At 37.2% G+C, this 22,741-nt stretch overlaps 1 protein-coding gene across 1 annotated transcript in view; it reads right to left on the reverse strand.

Moving 5' to 3' along the window:
- VWA8 (von Willebrand factor A domain containing 8) overlaps positions 1-5,523 on the reverse strand; it is a 1,436,595-nt gene extending 1,431,072 nt beyond the window's left edge. The window contains exon 1 of the mRNA XM_053707969.1: positions 5,441-5,523. The gene's annotated coding sequence lies outside the window, so the exon portion shown is untranslated. The remainder of the gene's footprint in view (positions 1-5,440) is intronic.
- Positions 5,524-22,741: the final 17,218 nt, after the last annotated feature.

Below are 22,741 nucleotides of genomic sequence, written 5' to 3' on the forward strand. Positions count from 1 at the left end.
TAGTAAAAGTTACGTTTTAATAACCAGTTCTTGACACAATCCGGTTTTCAATGCATACTGTTACTATATAGTGTTTTGTGAGTGCTGGGTACTGTCAAACTTCTCTCTCTTTTTTGTACCAATAAACAAGCAGCCTGGGAAGGAGGTGTCTCTACCGGCTCCTTGCTGCTGTGGAACAGTTACCGGTGGTCCGGGACCGGCTCCTTCCATTGGCCCTGCCCCCCATAAAAATCACGGACTCTTGCGGTTTTTAAATTGCGGCGGTTAATCGTGGTTTAAAACCGCATATGCGGTTAATCACCCAGCCCTATGTAGCAGTATCAAATACAGCAGAAGTAGCAGGGTCATTTGAATGAACTGAAGAAGCCTTGCCCTCAGAGTCAGTGTCAGATAGTTGAACACCCTCAGAACCATGTTCACCAGAAAATGTGGCTCCACCAAAAAGTTGAAAAAGGCAATCTTTGCATAATTTCTTATCCTGCCGACAAGGTTTATCACATAGTGCAGAGACAGGCTTTGGTTTAGGCTAAAAAGAAAAAAAAAAGAAAAGCCTCATAAGAAAAAATTATCTTAAGCAATATTTGCAAACAGTTTATAAAAAAAAAAGAAAAAACATTTTTTTTTTAAATAACTATCTCCCTGGGCAGTGTCAGGATCAATATCAGGCTCTTGCTTCATATTGCAAAGTTTAGAATTCAAATACTATATTGAAAAAATAAAAGTAGCCTAAATTTTTATATCATATAAATAGTACTCGGAAATATAATAGCACAACTGGCACATAGTCTAGGGACTCACGGTGGGAAGGTAATGACATGGGTCATCCGAAAACTTCAGGAAACAAACCGGTACTCCAAGTAAGGTAACACAAACTGCTAGGCAAATGCCGAGATCAATTTAAAGTGTGCGTGCGCTTCAGAGGATCCTCAGACAGAACCCCTGTGATGTCATTTCCGATGATGTCACGGAACATGGCGGCTCCCATCAAAGGCCTCTCTAACCAAGACCTATACAGCAGCTCCCACCAGCCAGGATCCATCCACTGCAGGGGAAACAAGGAACGGTCCCTAAGGTAAGTTTTGTAGCCTACCACTACCCAGTTACGAAGAGGGTCTCCTGGTCCTGTCCACCTTGAAGGCTGGACAGAACTAAGAGGATAAGGGGAATGGGTCCATATTACCTTTATAGGTAATCAGGGGAGTGGTCTTTTCTGTCCACGCCCCTTTGGGAGAGGGCTTCTCACTGGTAAGCATTACCAGGGAGGGTCAAGATATAGACATATCGCCATACAATTACATGTCTGTACAATTACATAAGCACACAGTAATATGGATACAAATATAAAAAGAAATAAGAGGAGCACTGGCAAGGGTAAATTGCAGGTAAAAATGTATTTATTACAAGTCGCGCAAAAGCGCAGTATGAGTGAAAAAACACGTTTGTATAACAACAAACAAACATGAACAAACACAGTGTGAGGGGGGGAAAACAACCACCCCGGGGTTAGAAACTGAACAAAAATTATCTTACAAGCTGTAGACAAGCAGGTAGACGCGTTTCAGCATTTAGCCTTACTCATTACCTGATTAAAACGTGTAGGGTGCAGGTGCTCTATAAAAGCTAACAGCCCGTCCTCCCATAGGATGGCAGGGACACACCCCCTCAAAGACAAACCAATGGGAAGATAATACATGAACAACAGCTCCTGTATACAAATGCTGTTTGACAAGGAATGCACATGACAATAGATATATAAACATACAATAGTGTGTACATGCACCCTAATAATTAAACAAGAAGCAATACATGACTAACTAACAGCTACATTCTAAAGGAATGAATGTGATATCAATCCAAGATCAGCAAATTTTCGGGCAGCCCAGATTGGTCGTCAGTTTCCCACGCTCACTGAAACACAGTATAACATTCCATTAGTTAGTATGCAGAGTGAGGTTTAAACCTCTCTCTGCATACTAACTAACTAAGCTGTTAGTTAGTCATGTATTGCTTCTTGTTTAATTATTAGGGTGCATGTACACACTATTGTATGTTTATATATCTATTGTCATGTGCATTCCTTGTCAAACAGCATTTCTATACAGGAGCTGTTGTTCATGTATTATCTTCCCATTGGTTTGTCTTTGAGGGGGTGTGTCCCTGCCATCCTATGGGAGGATGGGCTGTTAGCTTTTATAGAGCACCCTACACATGTTTTAATCAGGTAATGAGTAAGGCTATATGCTGAAACGCTTCTACCTGCTTGTCTACAGCTTGTAAGATAATTTTTGTTCAGTTTCTAACCCCGGGGTGGTTGTTTTTCCCCCCTCACACTGTATTTGTTCATGTTTGTTTGTTGTTATACAAACGTGTTTTTTCACTTATACTGCGCTTTTGCGCGACTTGTAATAAATACATTTTTACCTGCAATTTACCCTTGCCAGTGCTCCTCTTATTTCTTTTTATATTTGCTATTAGTGGCCTTCCTTTTAGAGTGAGCACAGGCGCCGGGTATTCATTAGATCCTGACCGCTAAGCACGCACATCGTCAGGGACGCCTACAGGAGGAGGAGCTACTTGCCGTACCGCTAGTGGAGGTTGTTCGGGACACTGCACACAAACCTTGACACGGACAGAGACACTGAATACACGGAGGAGAGCGGCATCCTACAGACCGCTCCAGGTGACTGTCTCAACGGTCCCTTGGTAAACGGAAGGTATGTGCCTCTATGATCCGAACATTTTACAGCTCATTATTGCTTTCTAACCTCTTGTGACACTACCTATAATAAGCGGTGGGACTGTAGCATTATTTGTCCTGTCAGGATAGGAAAACCTTATGGGGCATTGATCCTCTGGGCTATTGTACGTAGCCCAATACGGAGTGCACACGAACTGTATGAGATTTGGGTTCAAAATTGTTTCCAGCAGCCTCGCTGTGTTTACTGTGTTTACCGTATTCAGGGTTACTCTTCCAACAAACTTTTCCTTACTTTTGATTATCTTTAATATGGATACAAGCCACACTCTCTCAAATAATGTACAGAGAGTAGATGGTGAAAACGCAGCATTATGTCTAAACAGCTCTACAGAAAAATAAAGGTTACATAAAACATTATACATGTATTGCAAAACAATAATCACTAGTTTATACAGTCACATATGCACAGAATGGCATTAAACAAAGCAACACTATTTCAAAGAAAATACATTAAACAAATGGTGAAAGCGTAGCATTGTGCCTAAATAGCTTTTTAGAAAAAAAAAAGTTTATATACCTCTATATTTACCTCCTGGAACAGGAGAGGCCACTTTTGGACCTCCTAACAGATCAAAATCATAATTTACCAGGAGGGTTTTGTGCAAAATATAGCTCTCTAATGGTCCTAAATATGTATTGTATAATGGAATAAGACATAAGAAGACATCAGAAATGGTTATAATCTGGAAGGATGGACATTGATACTGGAAGGAGAAGTGCTTCAGTAAGACCTGGGAGGTATAACACAGTCACATAGCTGGTATTAGAAGACAACACATACTTCACATAAAATAACTGTCTGTAAAGAAGTTCTCTTAATCTTAACCTGTTAATGACGTCAAACGCCTAATCGTGAGAATGCAGTGTGGACGCTGGTGTTAACGTCCCTCTTGCACAATGGATGCTTACTAGTAGCTAGTGTAAGATACTTTGAGGAGAACTATCCCTTCTTATATGCAGTGCAGTACCCCGGAACTCGGGTGAGATCGCTCATAGAGTGGATACTGTTTTACACTAACAGCTTTGTAATCTGATCCTAGAGTGCCAGTGTTCTTTCTCAACTTTCTTTTGTGCATCATATACAAAACTATATACAAAAATCTAACTGTTTGATTGCCTTGCTACTAATCTAAGATACAGCTGCTTGAACTGCATAATTTGCTAAGCTTTGCACCATCACAGCTACTAATAACGCATGAGTGGAATGAGCATGATAAGCTATAACCTATTGCTTTAAAGGGACACTAAACCCAAAAAAAATCTCTCATGATTCAGATAGAGAATACAATTTTAAACAAAATTCCAATTTATTTCTATTATCTAATTTGCTTCATTCTTTTTATATCTTTTGTTGAAAAATAGCAATACACATGGGTGAGCCAATCATATGAGGACTCTATGTGCAGCTATCAATCAGAGTCTACTGAGTCTATCTATATATGCTGTTTAGGAAAGGATATCATGAACATGAAGCAAATTAGATAATAGAAGTAAATTAGAAAGTTGTTTTAAACTGCATTCTCTTTCTAAATCATTAAAGAAAATATGTGGGTTTCATGTCTCTTTAACACCTGACTGCATCTATAATTTGACTCATACAAAAGCCTTCATTTATTATGATTGCATATTATGCCAAATGCTACTTTACATATTACTATGGAGGGCTTTTATGTTATGGACTGACATCAAGGTTTTTATATGACTGGGGATGCCCAGTCTGGATGTTTTTAATATCTTGCAACAGTGTTCACCTTTACTAATATGCTAACATTCATAAATATTAAAACTGTTTCATGATAGCACATTTATTTGCAGTGTACGTATTCTTATTACATTTGACTTTGATATTGTGCTGTATTGAGTGTGGGGACCCCATTATTTGCTTGTTTATTATTTTGGGTGCTTTATCTGAAGTGCACCCTAGTCCCAAGCATTCAATATTTACATTACTGTTTATTAAACATTAATGTTTGTTAATATATATGAGTGCTATCCTTGATTATTTTGTATATATATATATATATATATATATATATATATATATATATATATATATATATATATATATATATATATAACTTTTTAAGTAAAATAGGCAGGAACATTGTGTATTTTAGGGAGACTGTGATTGCTAGTTATGCAACAGCCCTTGTAACAGTGAGAAACAGTTCATTCACTATTACCTGTTCTTGTGTTATGCAACGTATTCAGTATAGAGTGTATACAGAGATGATTGTGCTTTAGTGAATGAGCTGTCTGTCATAACATACTGATACGAAGAGCTGTTAGAGCTGTATATAGAGTATCTCAGTTACCCTCTCCTTGTCATTGGCTGGAGGAAGCCCGATTAAACGATTACTTATACTATAGTGAAACTATTCTAAGACGAATTGTGACATTCTGATATAGTGAGCAATAGTATATGTGAATGTAACATGTGTTTGTATATGTATAATTTACTAAAACATTGGTTGTAATAATAGTGGGGTTTATATTCCCACCAGTGAGTTTTAAGTACGTACTGTTACATGCAATTTATAAAAACATAATCACACGGAAGTCGCGTACAGCTGTCTGACAGACACAGTAACAGTTTTCTGTAAGTTTCTGACTGTCGCAGTCACACAGACAGTAACAGCTTTATGCTGCCCCAGTATGAACTTGCCCTCTATAATTCCTCACGTTGTCACTTTGTCCTCCACGGGTCCTGAATCCTGATATGTCACCGGCTCATGTGCAGTGGGGGAAAGAGAAGTCGGGAGCACAAAGTCCGTCCCGGAAACTCTTCCCCACAAACACAGTGCAGTAGTAGGGCAGAGAGCAATAGATAGAGTTAGAGTACACACAGTGAACAAATAGCTTACTATAGTTATTGTGGCACTGTGGCCACAGATGTGCACTGAGCAGTGGATGTCAGAGCTCAAATACTACATAACTACGCACTGTATAAACAGCTTAGTTTTAAACAGCAAATAGTGTGATAATAAGAAGTGATTATGTAATTGCAAGTTTGTATTATTAACGGGCATGTATTTGCATATCTAAAGATGCATCAGGTGGTTGTCCTTTTGAAAAGCTGTTTAGCAAAAACTATATTTAAAAACAAAACAGAAATGCATGTTTTATATATATTTTATTTTCAGGTGCCCAGCAGTGGCGGGGACTAGCAATGGAACCTCCCAACAATTCAAAAGAGGGACAGATTTATTTATTTATTATTTTTTTAAAGGGACAGTCTAGTCAAAATTAAACTTTCATTATTCAGATATGACATGTAATTTTAATCAACTTTCAAATTTTTATCATCAAATTTGCTTTTTTCTCTTAGTATTCTTAGTTTAAACTAAACCTAGGCAGACTCATATGCTAATTTCTAAGCCTTTGAGGGCTGCCTCTTATCATCACATGCTTTTTAAAATCCTTTTCAACACAAAGAGACAAAGTACACGTGTCATATAGATAACACTGTGTACACAGACACAGGGGGTTATTTAAGATTTAGCCCAACACAATGCTTAATTTAAGACAATAGATAATAAACAGTCACAGTCATGTGATCAGGGGGCTGGAAGAAGGTTCCTAGATACAAGTTAATCACAGAGGTAAAAAGTGTATTAATATAACTGTGTTGGTTATGCAAAACTGGGGAATGGCTAATAAAGGGATTATCTATCTTTTAAAACAATAACAATTCTATGGTAGACTGTCCCTTTAATGCCTGGGGCAATGCGGGACAGATGGCTAGCAACCCAGGACAGACCCGTAAAATCGTGACTGTCGCTCGAAAATCGGGACTGGGGGTAGAGTGGCACTGGAAAAAGGCAATTTCTGGATTTAAAGGGATAATCTAGTCAGAAATAAACTTTCATAATTCAGATAGATAAAACTATTTTCAACAACATTTCAATTTACTTCTATTGTCTAATTTGCTTAACCCTTTGAGTGCTAAGCACTTTCCCACCTGGGTACTAATATTTTCTATGTTTTTTTTTTATTTTTGAAAAAACATTTTTTAACTTTTTTTTTTTTTTTTTTTTTTTTACAGACCCCCAAGACTTACACTGTTGGAAAGGTTAGGCGATTACCTTTCCAAGAGTGGGTCTTGGGGGTCTGTAGCTGCTTAGATGCCTGAGATAGAGGCTTCTAAGCAGCATGACCCCTCCTCTTATACTTAACATTGTTAAGTATAAATAAAGTTGCGCAGTGACGTCATCACGTGATTGTGCGTGACGTCACCGCGCATCACATGAAGCCCCGGCGATGCCTGTCACTCTACAGGCACGATCGCCGGGGTAGGAGCAGTTAGGAGCCCCCAGATCTCCCTCAAGGTGGGAGAGTGCTCATGACAGCTCTGAGCCGTCATTAGCACCAGAGTGAGAAACTCTGTGACGGCTCAAAGCCGTCATTAGCACTTAAAGGGACACTGAACCCAAATTTTTCTTTCATGATTCAGATAGAACATGCCATTTTAAGCAACTTTCTAATTTACTTCTATTATCAATTTTTCTTTGTTCTCTTGATATCTTTATTTGAAAATAAGGCATCTCAGCTAAGGAGCCAGCTAATTTTTGGTTCAGAACCATGGACAGCACTTGTTTAAAGGTGCTGTCCAATCAACAAGGACAACCCAGGTTGTTCACCAAAAATGGGCCGGCATCTAAACTTTCATTCTTACTTTACAAATAAACATACCAAGAGAATGAAGAAAATTTGATAATAGGAGTAAATTAGAAAGTTGCTTAAAGGGACAGTCTAGTCAAAACTAAACTTTCATGATTCAGATAGGGTACGCAATTTTAAACAACTTTCCAATTTACTTTTATCATCAAATTTGCTTTGTTCCCTTGGTGGTATTTTTGAAAAGCTAAACCTAGCTAGGCTCAAACTGATTTCTAAACAGTTGAAAACCGCCTCCTAGCTCAGAGCATTTTGAAAGTTTTTCACAGTTAGACTGTGCTAGTTCACATGTGTCATATAGATAACATTGTGCTCACTCCCGTGAAGTTATTTAGGAGTCTTCACTGATTGACTACACTGCATGTCAGTCAAAGGCACTTAGATAAGGAGGCTGTCTGCAAAGGCTTAGATACAAGGTAATCACAGAGGTAAAAAGTGTTTTAATATAACTGTGTTGGTTATGCAAAAACGGGGAATGGGTAATAAAGGGATTATCTATCTTTTTAAATAAGAAATTTTTTGGTGTAGACTGTCCCTTTAATATTGCATGCTCTATCTGAATCACAAAATATTTTTTTTTGGGTTCAGTGTCCCTTTAATTCTTTGGATATCCTTTGTTGGAGAAATAGCAATGCACCAATCAGCAGCTACTGAGCCTATCTAGATATGCTTTTCAGCAAAGGATATCAAAAGAATGAAGCAAATTATATAATAGAAGTAAATTAGAAAGTTGTTTAAAATTGCTTGCTCTTTCTAAATCACAAGAAAAAAATTGGGTTTCACGTCCCTTTAAGTATTGAGCGGTTCTCTTACTCATCACAGGTTATTTGTCAGATTTATACCTCTTTCTGTTTAGGGTTGCCAACTTTCCAATAAAAAAAATACCTGTCATTTTCAATTGCATACTTATACAACATTACTTAGAAACTAAAGCTGCTATGACTGATTTAAAACGAACACTGGTTTATAAGATACTAACACACTTAGAATATATTTCACTATGATAACATCTCTATTTCCATATTTCATCTTTATTTTTAATTTTGAACTGGGCCTTTAAAATACAGCCCATGGCCTAGTTTCCATTGAGTTGGAAAAGTTTGGAAACTGGTGATAAAAACATTGATCTCAAAGTCTATGGAGAATTTTTATGTTACCACCAGTTTCCAAACATCACCACTTAATGGAAATTAGGCCCATGGGACCTATTTATGAAAGGCCTGTCAGACATGATCCGACATTGCGGATCATGTCCGACAGACCTTGCTGAATGCGGAGAGCAATACGCTCTCCGCTTTCAGCATTGCACCAGCAGCTCTTGTGAACTGCTGGTGCACTAGCAGGAGGGTGACAATCAACCCAATCGTATTTGATCAGGTTAAATTGTGGCGATGTCTGTCCACCTCCTCAGAGCAGGCAAACAGGTTATGGAGCAGTGGTCTTTAGACTGCTGCTCCATAACGTGTGTCTCTGGCGAGTCTGAAGAAACACGGCCCTCAAGCTCCCATGTCTGTAAAATACTGCCTGGATGGCAACCCTATTTCTGTTCTAGTTTCAGCCATTAATACTGGCCTATCCATACTTATTATACTTATCCATAATGGTTCCTCAATTTAACTTATAAACTTCAAGTATAAACAGATGAATCTGAACAGAAGCTCAAATTTATCTAAAATTTAACAGCCAATTGCAAAATTTAGGAGTCACACATTTTTTTAAAGAAAACACTAAGGATTTTTTTTTTTCACTAAGCACTTTTTATGTTATATATGGAGAATGAAACAGCAAATAAACACGTGAGGACATTGTACAGTTTAAGGGGACAGTATACTCTGAAAATGAACATTGTGCAACATGTATTTAACATCAGTTTCATTCATCAAAGTGTAAAACAAAAGTTTTTATCCTATATATTTTATCGTCAAACTTTTACCCCTTGTGTATTCACTGTCCGCCTCCATGACTACTGTTTTTTTTTCCATATATTTCAAGAATTAGCAATTAACCTATAGTGGTGATATCTGTCGCGCTATGTACCTGCTATGCGAACAACATCATCTGCTTCTGATTTCCTTTATTCCTAGTTATGCGTATGCCATGGTCTTGGCTGGGTGAAACAACCCCCTTTTTCCTGATTACAATACATCCAAATGAGAACAAAGGAATAAACATTTGGTTCAATTAGAAAAAGGCAAGTTATTTCAAAGAAGATGGTCATCTATATGGCTGTGTATTGCAAATCTTAGATCAGACACAAGAAGCCCTTTTGAAGTTTCTCGCCATTTCTTTCTGATCTGAGAGAAGCATATGCCAAGAGACATGATTAATGTCTGAGGATTTCTTTTAAGCTTAATTAGATTCAGAGGGAGAACCAATTTTTAGCTGAAGAAATATCTCATATCACCTAAGTATGAATTGTCCTCTGCGGAGTTTCCCATATGCAGATCCCAGACAATTGGCATTTCAAGTCTCTGTATTACATGGGAAAAATAAATCTTACAAAAGAATTGTGCCAAATTTTCATGTAAGTTTAAGATACTCAAATGAACATTTATTTTCACATATTAAATATGAACATAAAAATCTGGGAGATTATCTATGCCTAGGAAGTTGAAAGCCTGAGAGTTACAATTTTAACATGTCTTAACCTACAGTATGTTTTTTTTTTTAAATCATAGAAGTCTTAAGGATTTGAAGGTTGGATAAGCATATATATAGTTTTCAAACATTAAATATATACCTCAGACTGTATAAATATCTATATATGGATCTAAGAAATGCCTTTCAGATTTGTAATAAATTAAATGAATAACTGCAAATAGATGTATAAATATTTGACATTTTTAACAACATTATTTCTTTCATTTCAGATCTACATCTGGTTTTTCATGCATTCAAAATTATTAGAAATGTGAAATATAATGTCTTTGTATGAATATGATTCTGGGGAGAGCAAATAATTGACAGTGCAATTACTTATTAATATGATTTTTAAACACATTTTTAATATATCATAAGTGGAATATTTTCACGTTCGGTCTTAAAATGATCAGAAACAAATGGTACTGTGTGATCTATGTGTATTTGAACATGTGACTTATTAATATTAGGAATTATAGTATGTTGAATATAAACAATATAAGGAGATATTTGGAATGTTTCAAAAATGGATGGTAAGACTATATTTCTGGTTGTCTGCTGCCCCCTAGGGGGTTAAAAATGGTATGACAGCCAAATAAATTAACTATTGGAACACATGCAGAGCCAGATGAGCCAATCTGGGAGGCGTCTCCCAAATAACCAATCAATGCTAAGCATCCAAAGGGCCAATCCGAAAAGACAAGCACCGTGGGGCATTTCCAAATAATCACTGATGATTAGAATAAAAAGGGGTGGGATTATATCGCGTGATATAACCCCAGGCAAGAGAGAAAAAAAGGGTCTGCTGCTGAATTTTGACTGACAAACTGCTGCCTTGGGATCCAGTCTATAATAAAGCAATCTGAGCCTAATTTTTATCCATCTTGCAGAAATTACCTCTTTTAATTTAATCAGAGGAACCCTGGAAGAATTGATTGGTTATATGGGTGATGTATGACTGTTCTATATTTTTAATATTTTAAAGCAAATACATTCATGGTTGCTACAGTCTCATTACAGTTAGTAAATTTAAAAGGGCGCTTTGTATTTTAAACTCATATTTACAGTCCTGTTCAAGATATTATTATTAATTTTGAAATATGAAAAATCAATTTATCAAATTATTCACAGTCCTGTATAGTTTTAAGCTTGTCTTTTGTATGCTAAGTAATTTATTTCAGCTCAGATAAATTGGCATAGGAGTTGGTTGTTTGCACAAATAATATATACAATTTCTGATGTTTTAAATTAGTTATATAGGGGGGGCGGAGCCGACAGCCGAGCTGATAGGACGCATTGTGAGGGAGCTCTCTCTCTAAATATGGATTAATCTGCTTTTTACTGAAATCTACAGTACTAATTTGTATTGCAGGGTCAACAAAGTTATGCTGACTGATCATAAGAGAGATTTTGAGAATACAATCTAGGCATATGCTGCTAAATTATGCCATAAGAGTATTAGAGACCGAAGTCAGCAGAAGACCTCTTTCCCAGGCAATGGGACTATAGTGACGCTGACTCGATAATCTCACCAAATAACAATGGCTACAGAGGCTTTGGAAGGAGCGATACGAGATCTACTGAGCGATTTCCTAATTGGACTACGAACACTCATAACACAGGAGTTAGGAGAATCTACTATAATACACATCTCTCAAGATGGCGCTGGATCGCCATTGAATATTCCTAGTCCTACCAAACTGCACAACAATAGTACAGACACCCAGATCAGGGAGGAGTGCGTTGATAGCACGAACATTTTAAAGATACCAAAGTCACATCTACTGGAGAGCTGTCAACGGCCTAAACAAAAGTGTTGCATAATACTCATACAGCCAGACGATACAGTACCTACTAGAGTTACTCTTGCCCACGTTGATACGACGCTGCAATATCCATATTACTTGGGGCTGAGGCGATGGAGGCTGTTGTGGGATCTACTCCAAGTTCCTAAACGAGACTACGGACATGATTCACTCACCCTTCTGCTGTTCAATGTGCAGGTCCCTTGGCGAGCATTGAAGGTGCCGGCCATGTAGTGGTGGCGATGTGGAGAATAGATGCGGCAACAGGTTTGATGGATCGGGCTGTGACCATGGAACGGCTTCAGGCCTGTTTGTATGATCCGATCTGTTCTGATGTTTCTTCTACACTGACAATCTACAAAAATTAGGTTGCAAAAGATTAGCGGTCTTCTCTTGAGTCGCAGAGTGCGGCCACTGATGGCAGTAATCTGATGAGAGCAGCGACATTTGACATACTCAAGGGAGAGTATTTGGTGATAGCCACAGGGTTCATACAAAAGGTTGGGGTGGGATAAACCCTAAATCTGTCGACAGTCACTCCAAACTACACACTCAGCAATCTACTGTTTGCTAGGCTACTTGTTTAGGGAACGCTATTTACAGCACTCTATGTTCTGAGCTGCCATAAGATGGATTCTTGCTGGCTATATGAACCTACCTCACTGTTTCCTAAGCTGGTTGGACTATGACCCTTTTCGACAGTGTTATATATCAGGCTGATTATAAATGAAACACAGGTTTACAAATTGAGACACTGTTTTATATCGGTGACTACTGCTGTGAGAGCCTGACATTGAACTGTTCTATGAGACTGATAGAACCTCTTATCTAGTCTATAGCAATCACCCGCATTTTTATATATATTATAAGCATGTTTATAGTATGTTATATTGTTCCTGATTTCATGTGAATCCTTTAGTTATGCAGCATTATATATTTAATATATCCTTGTGTCCATTTTTAAATGTATCTGGCTATGGTGAAATGTATTATCTAGATTATTCTAGTGGTCTTCATGACATTTGTTCATCCTGCACTTTGCCTGTTTCCATGAATATATATATACTACTTAAGACAGTCTACTGGGCAATATTTTAGGCCCTAGTAGTTTATTACTAAGATTCATTACCAGTTTAGCGCACACTAATATAGAAGTCCTTAGACATAAGATGTAATGTTCTATTTTATATATGTATTTCTCAGTCCTGTATTCTTTATATGCTGGTCCTCCTTTTACACTATAGACTAGGGAGCCACACATTTTGCTCTTGGCCCTGGAGTATAGGGCCCATACTCCTGGGTCATTGCTAGAAGGCTGAATATATACACCGTTATCTCCCTGTAACTATTTATATGTTCTGAAACAAAAATACATGCTGCTGTTAGGTAGTAACTTGCAGGGTTAGATATAGGGATGTATCCTTTTCTGCTCCTTATCTATATTCTGTGGTGCCTTGGGTTTATACAAACACTAGAACTCCCATTGGAGCGGTTCATGGACACAGTGACTCTTTATATTATGTATGTCATTGGAAATATTATACTATATCTTGTGCATTGTGTGTTTCTATATGTTCTAACCACTTGCTTTATATCTGACCTACATAGCTAGTCAAGTTCTTCAACTCTGTCTGCTGGTAGAGACTACACCCCTTAGCGTGTTTCAGCAAAGTAGCCTTTCCCATCTTATAGTCAAGAATACTTACCCCAACAAATACATTAGTTTTAATGATGACATTAAGTCAGAGATACAGCTCCTTATATGATTCCATAATCCCTGCTAAAATATATTCTCCACTCTAGTTTTCCTTCTAGACAAAAAACTGGCAGATAGGTTGGGTGACCTTATCTGGGATAGACTACATTTATAGCACTCTGGGGATTACTCAATTAAATCAAATTGTGGTAACAGAGAGAGTCGTGCAAGGATGTGCAAAGAACAAAGACAAAACTGTCTGAAAAACTAATTTACATTAAAAATTAACTTTTATTAAAGGCTAGTTAAAAATGGAAAACACACACTTAAAAACACTCTTAGGAGCCAAGATAATCTTACTTATAGAGCATGTACTAGTTGGTATAGTGGATATATAGTATCTTGAATAAATTGAATATATGGTGTGGGGGCTAGTAGCAATACCTCGTATTCAATGTACACCAATAGTGAAAACTTGAGTAAGGTTAATCAGTGTGTTATTACTGATGATTATTGATTTGTTATACACTTTTATTCACTAGTCGTGATATTAGGGACTTTCTATAGAATCCCTTTGAGTTACTCTTTGAGTTTCAGTACACATATACATGTATGGCTATATTATAGCCTGTTCAGGAGCTCAAATGTTAACATTGTCATGGTTTAAGTTGTGAGCATTAGTAGAATAAAGGCTTCATGCTAAATTTTGATAGTGTCTTCGATATTTAATTACACAAAGTCTGGCAAACATACACACTGTCATTCAAGGTACCAGTGAAATTAGAGGTCACACTTCATAGTAATATTATCACCATTAATAATACAGTGTTTTAATGTTTGTATCGATGTTACTTTATCTTACATAAGAGATTTATACCAAGTGGGGAGATATTGTTAATCTAACATTCATAAGGTTCCATTAAGTTTATCCCTGCAGGTGCAAAGATACCTGATATTTGGGACTGGGACCTTATTAGTTAATATTTTATTTAGATTTGTTATAAAATTCTTATTTTTGAATACCCCTGTCGGTGTTATTACATAGTGATAAACACTAAGTAAATGGCGTTCCTCTTGTTATATAAGACAGACTGTTGTTATAAAAGTTCCAAATGTGCCTTTAAGTGGATAACATAATATCCGTGCTCTGGGTAATAATAGAATGACCGCTGCTACATAGACTGAACACCAACTTCGTAGTATTACAATCCAGCAGATATGATCGGTAGATAAATATATGTTAATTGCGGTTTAACATTCCCAGAAGAAAACATATAAGTGCGGTATTTAGCACCTGTTTGATCAAAGCTTTTTAGAAATAATATAAGTGCTGCTAGCAGTTAAGTCTCAGTTAATCTAATTTAAAGACTGTCATGCTGTTAGCCAAAACACAGGCTGATTTGGAAAACAGCTAAGTGGATTAACGAGTAGTTTACTCCCGTTGCCTTAATTCAGTATTGTATATAGGTATTGCATAACCGATAATACATGTGTAGTTATACTTCATTATTCCTACTGCTGAGGTTCAAGAATATTAAATCATTAGCTGGCTGTCATAGTAAAAGTTTGAGCTGTGAGCTATCCGGCAGCTATATGAACGCCAGCGTTCTGCCCCAATTAACCACTCCCAACTAAGGTTAGTTTGTTACAGTACAAAGTATGGTTAATGATCAAGGTTCCTAAGGCTAGCTAAAAATACATGAGCTCCAAGGGCTCATCACCAGTACCCTAGCGTCCCTAACGTCCCTCCTAGTTTTCCTTCTGTTTACAGATATCTCCCCTCATCCTTTCCCACTCCTAAAAGAGAGTGGGTCATATCCCATATCCTTTTTCCGGCTTCACCCAGTGGCGGCAATAACCCCTGAGGGGAGATATAACAGTTAGTCCTATTCCATTTCTTCATTAGCCCAGCTCCCTTCTGGTTTTTCTTTTTTTCTATTTTCTTTTTATTGGTTCCGTTCCCCTACCTTTCCCTTTCCTTCCCCCTCCTTACATCAATTTCATTTTTCCTTACAACAGGAACACTATACATTACTACCCCAAATCCCCTCCCTAAATTCTGTACCCCTATGAGCTTACCACGTAAGCGAAGGAAAATATATCCTGTAGAAAACTATTTACATGTTTCACGTATGTCTATTTGTTTTTTTTTCTTCATGTCCATTTCTTTTATGCCCAAGATAACTAACTTTATTTCATTTTGATGGACGCATTTTCAAAATTATTTAGATCATATGATATACCATATTGAAATGCTATATATGTTTGTCACGATCTGAGCTAGATATATGAGATTTATATTCTAGATCTGTTAAGAATACATGTGACCGTTAAGAATACTTATGCGGCTATTCCAAATCTGTGTTCAAAAGGTTTGATTATTATTGATATTCGGGAAATTATCATGTATTTTCATATATGAACAAGTTATGTTCTTACTATACTGTACCAAGCCCAAAAGTGGCTATAGACCTAATTTACCTACCTCCACGAGTCTATATACTATACCACGGTCCAAGAGAGACCTACAATCTTCAGAGCAGGTATATATCAGTATAAAAAATTAGGATATCATTATCTTTGCCTATTACATTCTGAATCTATATTTACCGGATTATACATTGGTTTGGTTTTTTTTTGCTTGTTTTTTTTTTTTTTTTTAATATTGTGAATGATATCCCAATGTTTGTAATACTTCAGTGTTGGCATATTTCATACGCTGTATATGTTTATAATATCCTTAATAAAAATTTATTTAAAAAAAAAATTAGTTATATAGGATAAATTGTAGTTTAAATAGTTCAATTGTGCTGGTCTGAAAGTTAGTGACCCATACTGTGGTATTTCATTGTGGTGATGTAATGCAATTCAATTGTGAATAAGGTTAATTCTAAAGGTATATTTGGTTTGCTTTGTAAAGAATATTGTAACAGTTTACACTTGTATAGTTTGATTCATAATCTGGTTCCTATAAATATAATCCAATGTGTTTATATATTTAACTAATATAAAGAATTTAGGAATTTATATTAATTTTAATTGTTTTGTATATGCATTTTATTGGGGGTTTGTTTTAAAGAATAATTATTAAATATATTGTATTATAACCCGGCCATATACTGACATATTATTTGGAGGCACACTGCATGAGATATTATTAATATTTATCACATTTATATGATATATTTGTAGTAAATAGAAATTATAAAATAAAAAAGAGAATTTATTTTGAAAAATTGATAAATTGATTTTTCAGAATTCAAAATTAATATTAATATCTTGAAATATTATTAAAAAAATTCTTGAAAAATTGATAAATCGATTTTTCATATTTAAAAATTAATATTAATATTTTTGAAAATATAATTTTTTTCTCTTGTTGGTCAAAATTGTATTAGCGTTTTAATTTAACTAAATACTAAGCCAATATAATAATGTCTGTTGCTAGAAGTGAATCAATTAATTCTATACATAGTGTTGAAATATGTTCCCCAAAATCACCCGTTAGTCAGGCAGAAACGCTTAAAACAGAAGCCATTTCTCACCTTAAAAATAAATTAAATATTAAGGGAGAATTAGGCGCTTACATTAAGATGCTGAAGACTAAGGCCAAAAATATTGCAGATAATATATGGTGTGGCGAAAGCAAAATATTTCAAGGGCTGTTAAAATTGGGCCAACCTCAAAAGCTTGGAAAACGCAATGAAATAATTTTCAAAACTTGGGGCCTGCTCCTTTATGTGAACGATGAAATGTACAATAAAATAGAAGTACGAAATTCACAATTGGAGCAACTGAGGGGTGAAAATTGTTAATTAAGGTTAGATGAGGAAGAGGCAGAACGAATCCAGGATAAAATTGATGAGTTTGCCCAAAACATGTCCACCTTACAAAAATATAACGAAAGTTTAGTAGCTCAGATAGAATATTTACATAAGGAACTTGCACAAAGCCAGAGAGAATTAAGTGGTTTAAAAAGGCCGTATCATCATAATGAAACCCCTCTATTAGCAATGAGGATAATGCAGATAATTCTAAATCTCTTAAAGAATACATCAGGAATGAACTGCAGAAATTTAGGGAAGAATTTAAACAAAAGACACCTATTGGGTCAGAAATACCCAAATAGACAGTCACCTCATGTTATAAATTCAGGGAACTGCTATAACTCAGCTGAGGAGGGGGAGGGCATCTCTAGTAGTGAGTCAGAGGGCAGAGCCTGCTACCCAAATAGCCCATGTAGTACTAATATACGTAAGGGGTCTCCCCATAGTGAATATAGGGCAGATAAGGGGTACTCCAGCCCCAAAAATAAGATCCCTAGGAGAGCCCAAGATACGTCTAATAAGGTATATGACACCCCTAAAATAATTACTTTCTTAAAGGATGCAGTACCTAAATTTTCCAAAAACAAAAACCACTTCTATAATTGACTACTTAGAGGCCTTTATCTATAATGAATGTTACAAGTAAGCAGTCAAAAATTGAATTTCTGCCCTGGGTATTTGAAGGTAATTATCACAAATTCTTTGCTTCACTAAAGGATATGAATATTCATTCCTGGAATGAGACAAAACAACAGTGCAGAAAGGAATTCGGGCAATATCGCACTAAAACTGCAGCAAAAATAACTGTATATGGTATAAAATGTAGTGCAAATCAAAGCCCTATAGAATTCCTTTCTGTACTAAAAAGTGCGTATAGTATGGCTGAAGATTATCCCATATTTGAATGCTCAGAATTTGTGAATTTATTTTTCGAAGCATTGCCCGCGCCCATCTAACTTAATTTAGCTAGAGATTTTTTTGTTTTTATTTTTTAATCTTTTTATTGAGGTTAAAACAAATACAGAAAAACTTTGGTAGAGTACAGTTAGGTGAATCCAGACATTTTACACAGTAAACAGCATAGTGTAGATTAAGTACCCTACTTTTGTATGGCTGCCAGGCGTCCCTAGACGTCTACCTTATACAGAACAACCTCATTTTCAAAATTAAGAGAGAAAAGAAAAATGCAAACAATGTCAGGCATCCATTGATCAACAGCTCAATTTTCAAACTTCATATAAACTTGATTGTACAATAGAGCAGTAAGAAGAGAAAGAAAGCTAAAGAGAAAAAAAACCAAAACAAAACAAAAACAAAGAGAAAGAAAGGGCAAAGACTAGAGAGTAAAGGGAGTGTAATGGGGGAAGAATCCAGCAGCAGGGCTAACCACACGTTCAGGTAGTAACCAACGTGTGTCGTGGGAGTGTGTCCCATATGGACCAAATGTCAGCATGGAGGCCAATGAGCCCTCTATTTAAGTATACCGCTTCCTCCATTGTTCTTATTGTAGAGAGTATCTCGAGTACTTTCCCCAAATGGGGCGCGTTAGGTTGTTTCCAGTGTCTTGCGATAGCAAGCTTGGTGGCCATCAATAAATAAACAAAGAGGTGTTTTAGTCATTTGGGGAGTTTGGGAATGTTTTGGTGGAGTATGTAGGTCTCTGGGCCCTTATCTGTCGGGAAAGGGAGGAGTCCACCTAGGTCAAGGACCTTGGTCCATAGTTTCTGAATTTCAGGGCAATTTAGCTAGAGATTTTGATGAGCACCGAGAAAACAGGCCATCCCCACAAAGTTTTATCTCTGCCCCTCCCCAAACACAGGCTGAAGCGCAGAGAGACTATACTCAAAATGGGGGGCATACTAAGGTAAATAATTATCCCCAAAGAGATGAAAACCCACAAGGTTATCGGTACCCCCGTAAAAATAAATACCAAAAGTGGCGAAAATACTCTCAGGGTAACCAGACATTCTAAGTGTAACGAGCTGGTTGTGGTTGTGGATCTCAACTGCGGAAAATATATGATTGTATGCCTTACTTTAAGATACAATGAGGAAGTTACAATGTATCTGTCTGTATGGCAGTTGAAAGTTACTATTTGATTTAAATTCCTGATCAGTATTTCTGAATCAGGTTGCACAGCAGTTGTTAACCAAACGCACCGTGGATGGGATACACTTTTCCTGATAGTCACTGAGCACACAGGAGGAGCGTTAGGTCAGTACAGATGCAGCAGGCTGTTAGTCAATTGAAGTGTGATACACGCTGATAGCTGTGCTGTTTGTGAGAGCTGACAGGCAGATGGGTGGAGCAGGTATTAAGTGCTGTGCTGAAGCGTTACTCACAAAAGTTCAGTCTGAAGTTTATCATGCTACTCCTGAAGCGTGTGAAGAGGAATATGAGGAGGTGTCCTGTGAGTGTGGTCCAATGTAAGTTAAGCGTCTGTACAAAGTTATAAAGTGCACAACTTATATCGGATGAGACTGCAGTTGCGGTTTGGAAAACACTTGATCTGCCAGAGGCAATTAAGCAGGAAAATAATGCAGCAGCGGTGTTTGTTAATCCAAATTAGGAAATGTTCAGACTTAGCATATAAGTCTCTTTCAGTTGCTCAAGTAGGCTCCGTATTAGAAAAGGTTTAAATACCTTCAGATAGTTAGACTTGAACAGAGAGAGGTAAATCCCTGCAGCAGGTCTGTGAAGCTGTATGCTAAACTGGAAACAATACTGAAGCAGGGAGGGAGGCGTGTCCAGGCTTTAAATAACCTTGCTAGGTGTGAGCACAGGTAAAAATTAAAGGGACAGAAAGGAATAAGGAAATCCATGACATACCCCCCACCTCAGGGTAGGTGCCCCGCAGCTACGAATCTAGGTCGTTCTGGATTCCTCCTGTGAAACAGGGATACCAATTTGGGAGCATGAACATTCGAGGAAGGTTCCCAAGAGTCATTCTCCTCAGAGAATCCCTTCCAACGGATTAAGTATTGAAGAGTTCCACGGTAAATACGGGAGTCCAGGATGGCATCAACTTCGTATTCCGTGTCCGAATCCTGTAAGATGAGAGGAGGAATCTGGCTGGCCACCTGTCTAGTTTCGCAATGAGGTTTTAACAAAGAGACGTGGAAGGTGGGATGAAGTCGAAAGGTAGAAGGCAGATCCAAGGTAACAGCATTTTGGTTCACAATCTTTGTGATAGGATAAGGACCAATGAAGACAGCACTAAGTTTCTTGCTGGGGGTTTTCAGTTTTATATTCTTGGTCGACAGCCAGACCAGATCACCTATTTTATAGGAAGGTGGTTGACGTCTTCGGAGGTTATAGTAACGTCTCTGATGAGCCTGAGCATCAGCTATATGCCTCTTGAGTTCTATGAAAAGATCCTGGAGATCCTTAGTGAGGTCATCAACCTTGGGACAGTTTGAATCTGTCCGAGGGTGAAGTTGGAAGGAAGGGTGAAAAGCATAATTCGCAAAAAATGGTGTCTTGGAAGTAGTGGAACTTGTAGATTTGTTGTATGCATATTCAGCCATAGCAAGGGTATTAGCCCACTGGTCTTGGTGGTTGGAACAATAAGAACGAATATACTGTTCGAGCCATTGGTATGTAACGAGCTGGTTGTGGTTGTGGATCTCAACTGCGGAAAATATATGATTGTATGCCTTACTTTAAGATACAATGAGGAAGTTACAATGTATCTGTCTGTATGGCAGTTGAAAGTTACTATTTGATTTAAATTCCTGATCAGTATTTCTGAATCAGGTTGCACAGCAGTTGTTAAACAATCGCACTGTGGATGGGATACACTTTTCCTGATAGTCACTGAGCACACAGGAGGAGCGTTAGGTCAGTACAGATGCAGCAGGCTGTTAGTCAATTGAAGTGTGATACACGCTGATAGCTGTGCTGTTTGTGAGAGCTGACAGGCAGATGGGTGGAGCAGGTATTAAGTGCTGTGCTGAAGCGTTACTCACAAAAGTTCAGTCTGAAGTTTATCACGCTACTCCTGAAGCATGTGAAGAGGGATATGAGGAGGTATCCTGTGAGTGTGGTCCAATGTAAGTTAAGCGTCTGTACAAAGTTATAAAGTTCACAACTTATATCGGATGAGACTGCAGTTGCGGTTTGGAAAACACTTGATCTGCCAGAGGCAATTAAGCAGGAAAATAATGCAGCAGCGGTGTTTGTTAATCCAAATTAGGAAATGTTCAGACTTAGCATATAAGTCTCTTTCAGTTGCTCAAGTAGGCTCCGTATTAGAAAAGGTTTAAATACCTTCAGATAGTTAGACTTGAACAGAGAGAGGTAAATCCCTGCAGCAGGTCTGTGAAGCTGTATGCTAAACTGGAAACAATACTGAAGCAGGGAGGGAGGCGTGTCCAGGCTTTAAATAACCTTGCTAGATGTGAGCACAGGTAAAAATTAAAGGGACAGAAAGGAATAAGGAAATCCATGACACTAAGTAAATAGTGCTCTCCGAAATACTAACGCTGAACAAGTTGAACCCCAAAGACAACCACGTCAAAACAGGAACAATAGCTATGATTCTGAGGGATCCCAAGGATCCAGGAATCAATACCCTGGGACATCAAAAAATCGGTCCATGGGTAAAGATAGCTTGTCCATTCAAGTGGGCCAACTCAGCACACAAGTTAGTCAATTATGTACACTATTTACTAATATGAGTTGTAAGAAATTACTCTTAACTAACCAAAGGATCTTATGTTAAAAGCTGTCCACGTCGCAAAATTAATATATACATATATCAATAATGGGCTCTGTGCAAACGAATTTCATATACCGTACTGTATATCTCTTAAAACCCTCCAGAAACAGACAACCATACTACCTTCAACTATTTAAACCATCACACATTTATTAAAGAACAGATAAATAACAAAATTACATGTTATTGTTTACAAGGTTAAACACATAAAAACAATTTAACAGAGAAATAATACATAAATGAATATTACCCCGTTTGTTTCTTGTGGGAGTCCTGGTTACAGCTTGTATCGTTGGTGTTTCCCTTCCAAAGATGAACTCTAGCTCATTCTCCTTTCTCCTAACTTTTATACCCTTTAAGAATGCTGACCATATACTTTTGGCTCTATTCCAAATAAGGTGCTCTACACTATTGTAAGCTCTTGCTACCCACAGCAATCTTCTCTACCCATATATGATCTTAACTCTTGGTATACGTAAACTGGCTACCTCAGCAATGCTCCATGCCTGATGTTTAAAATAGTAAGAAGAACATATTAACCTCTTTATAACTGTAATAATACCATCTTTCTATAACTACAGTAATACTACATTTATACACATTAAAATCTTACAGTCC

The sequence above is a fragment of the Bombina bombina genome, chromosome 3 (assembly GCF_027579735.1).
Source record: "Bombina bombina isolate aBomBom1 chromosome 3, aBomBom1.pri, whole genome shotgun sequence".
Lineage (NCBI taxonomy): Eukaryota > Metazoa > Chordata > Amphibia > Anura > Bombinatoridae > Bombina > Bombina bombina.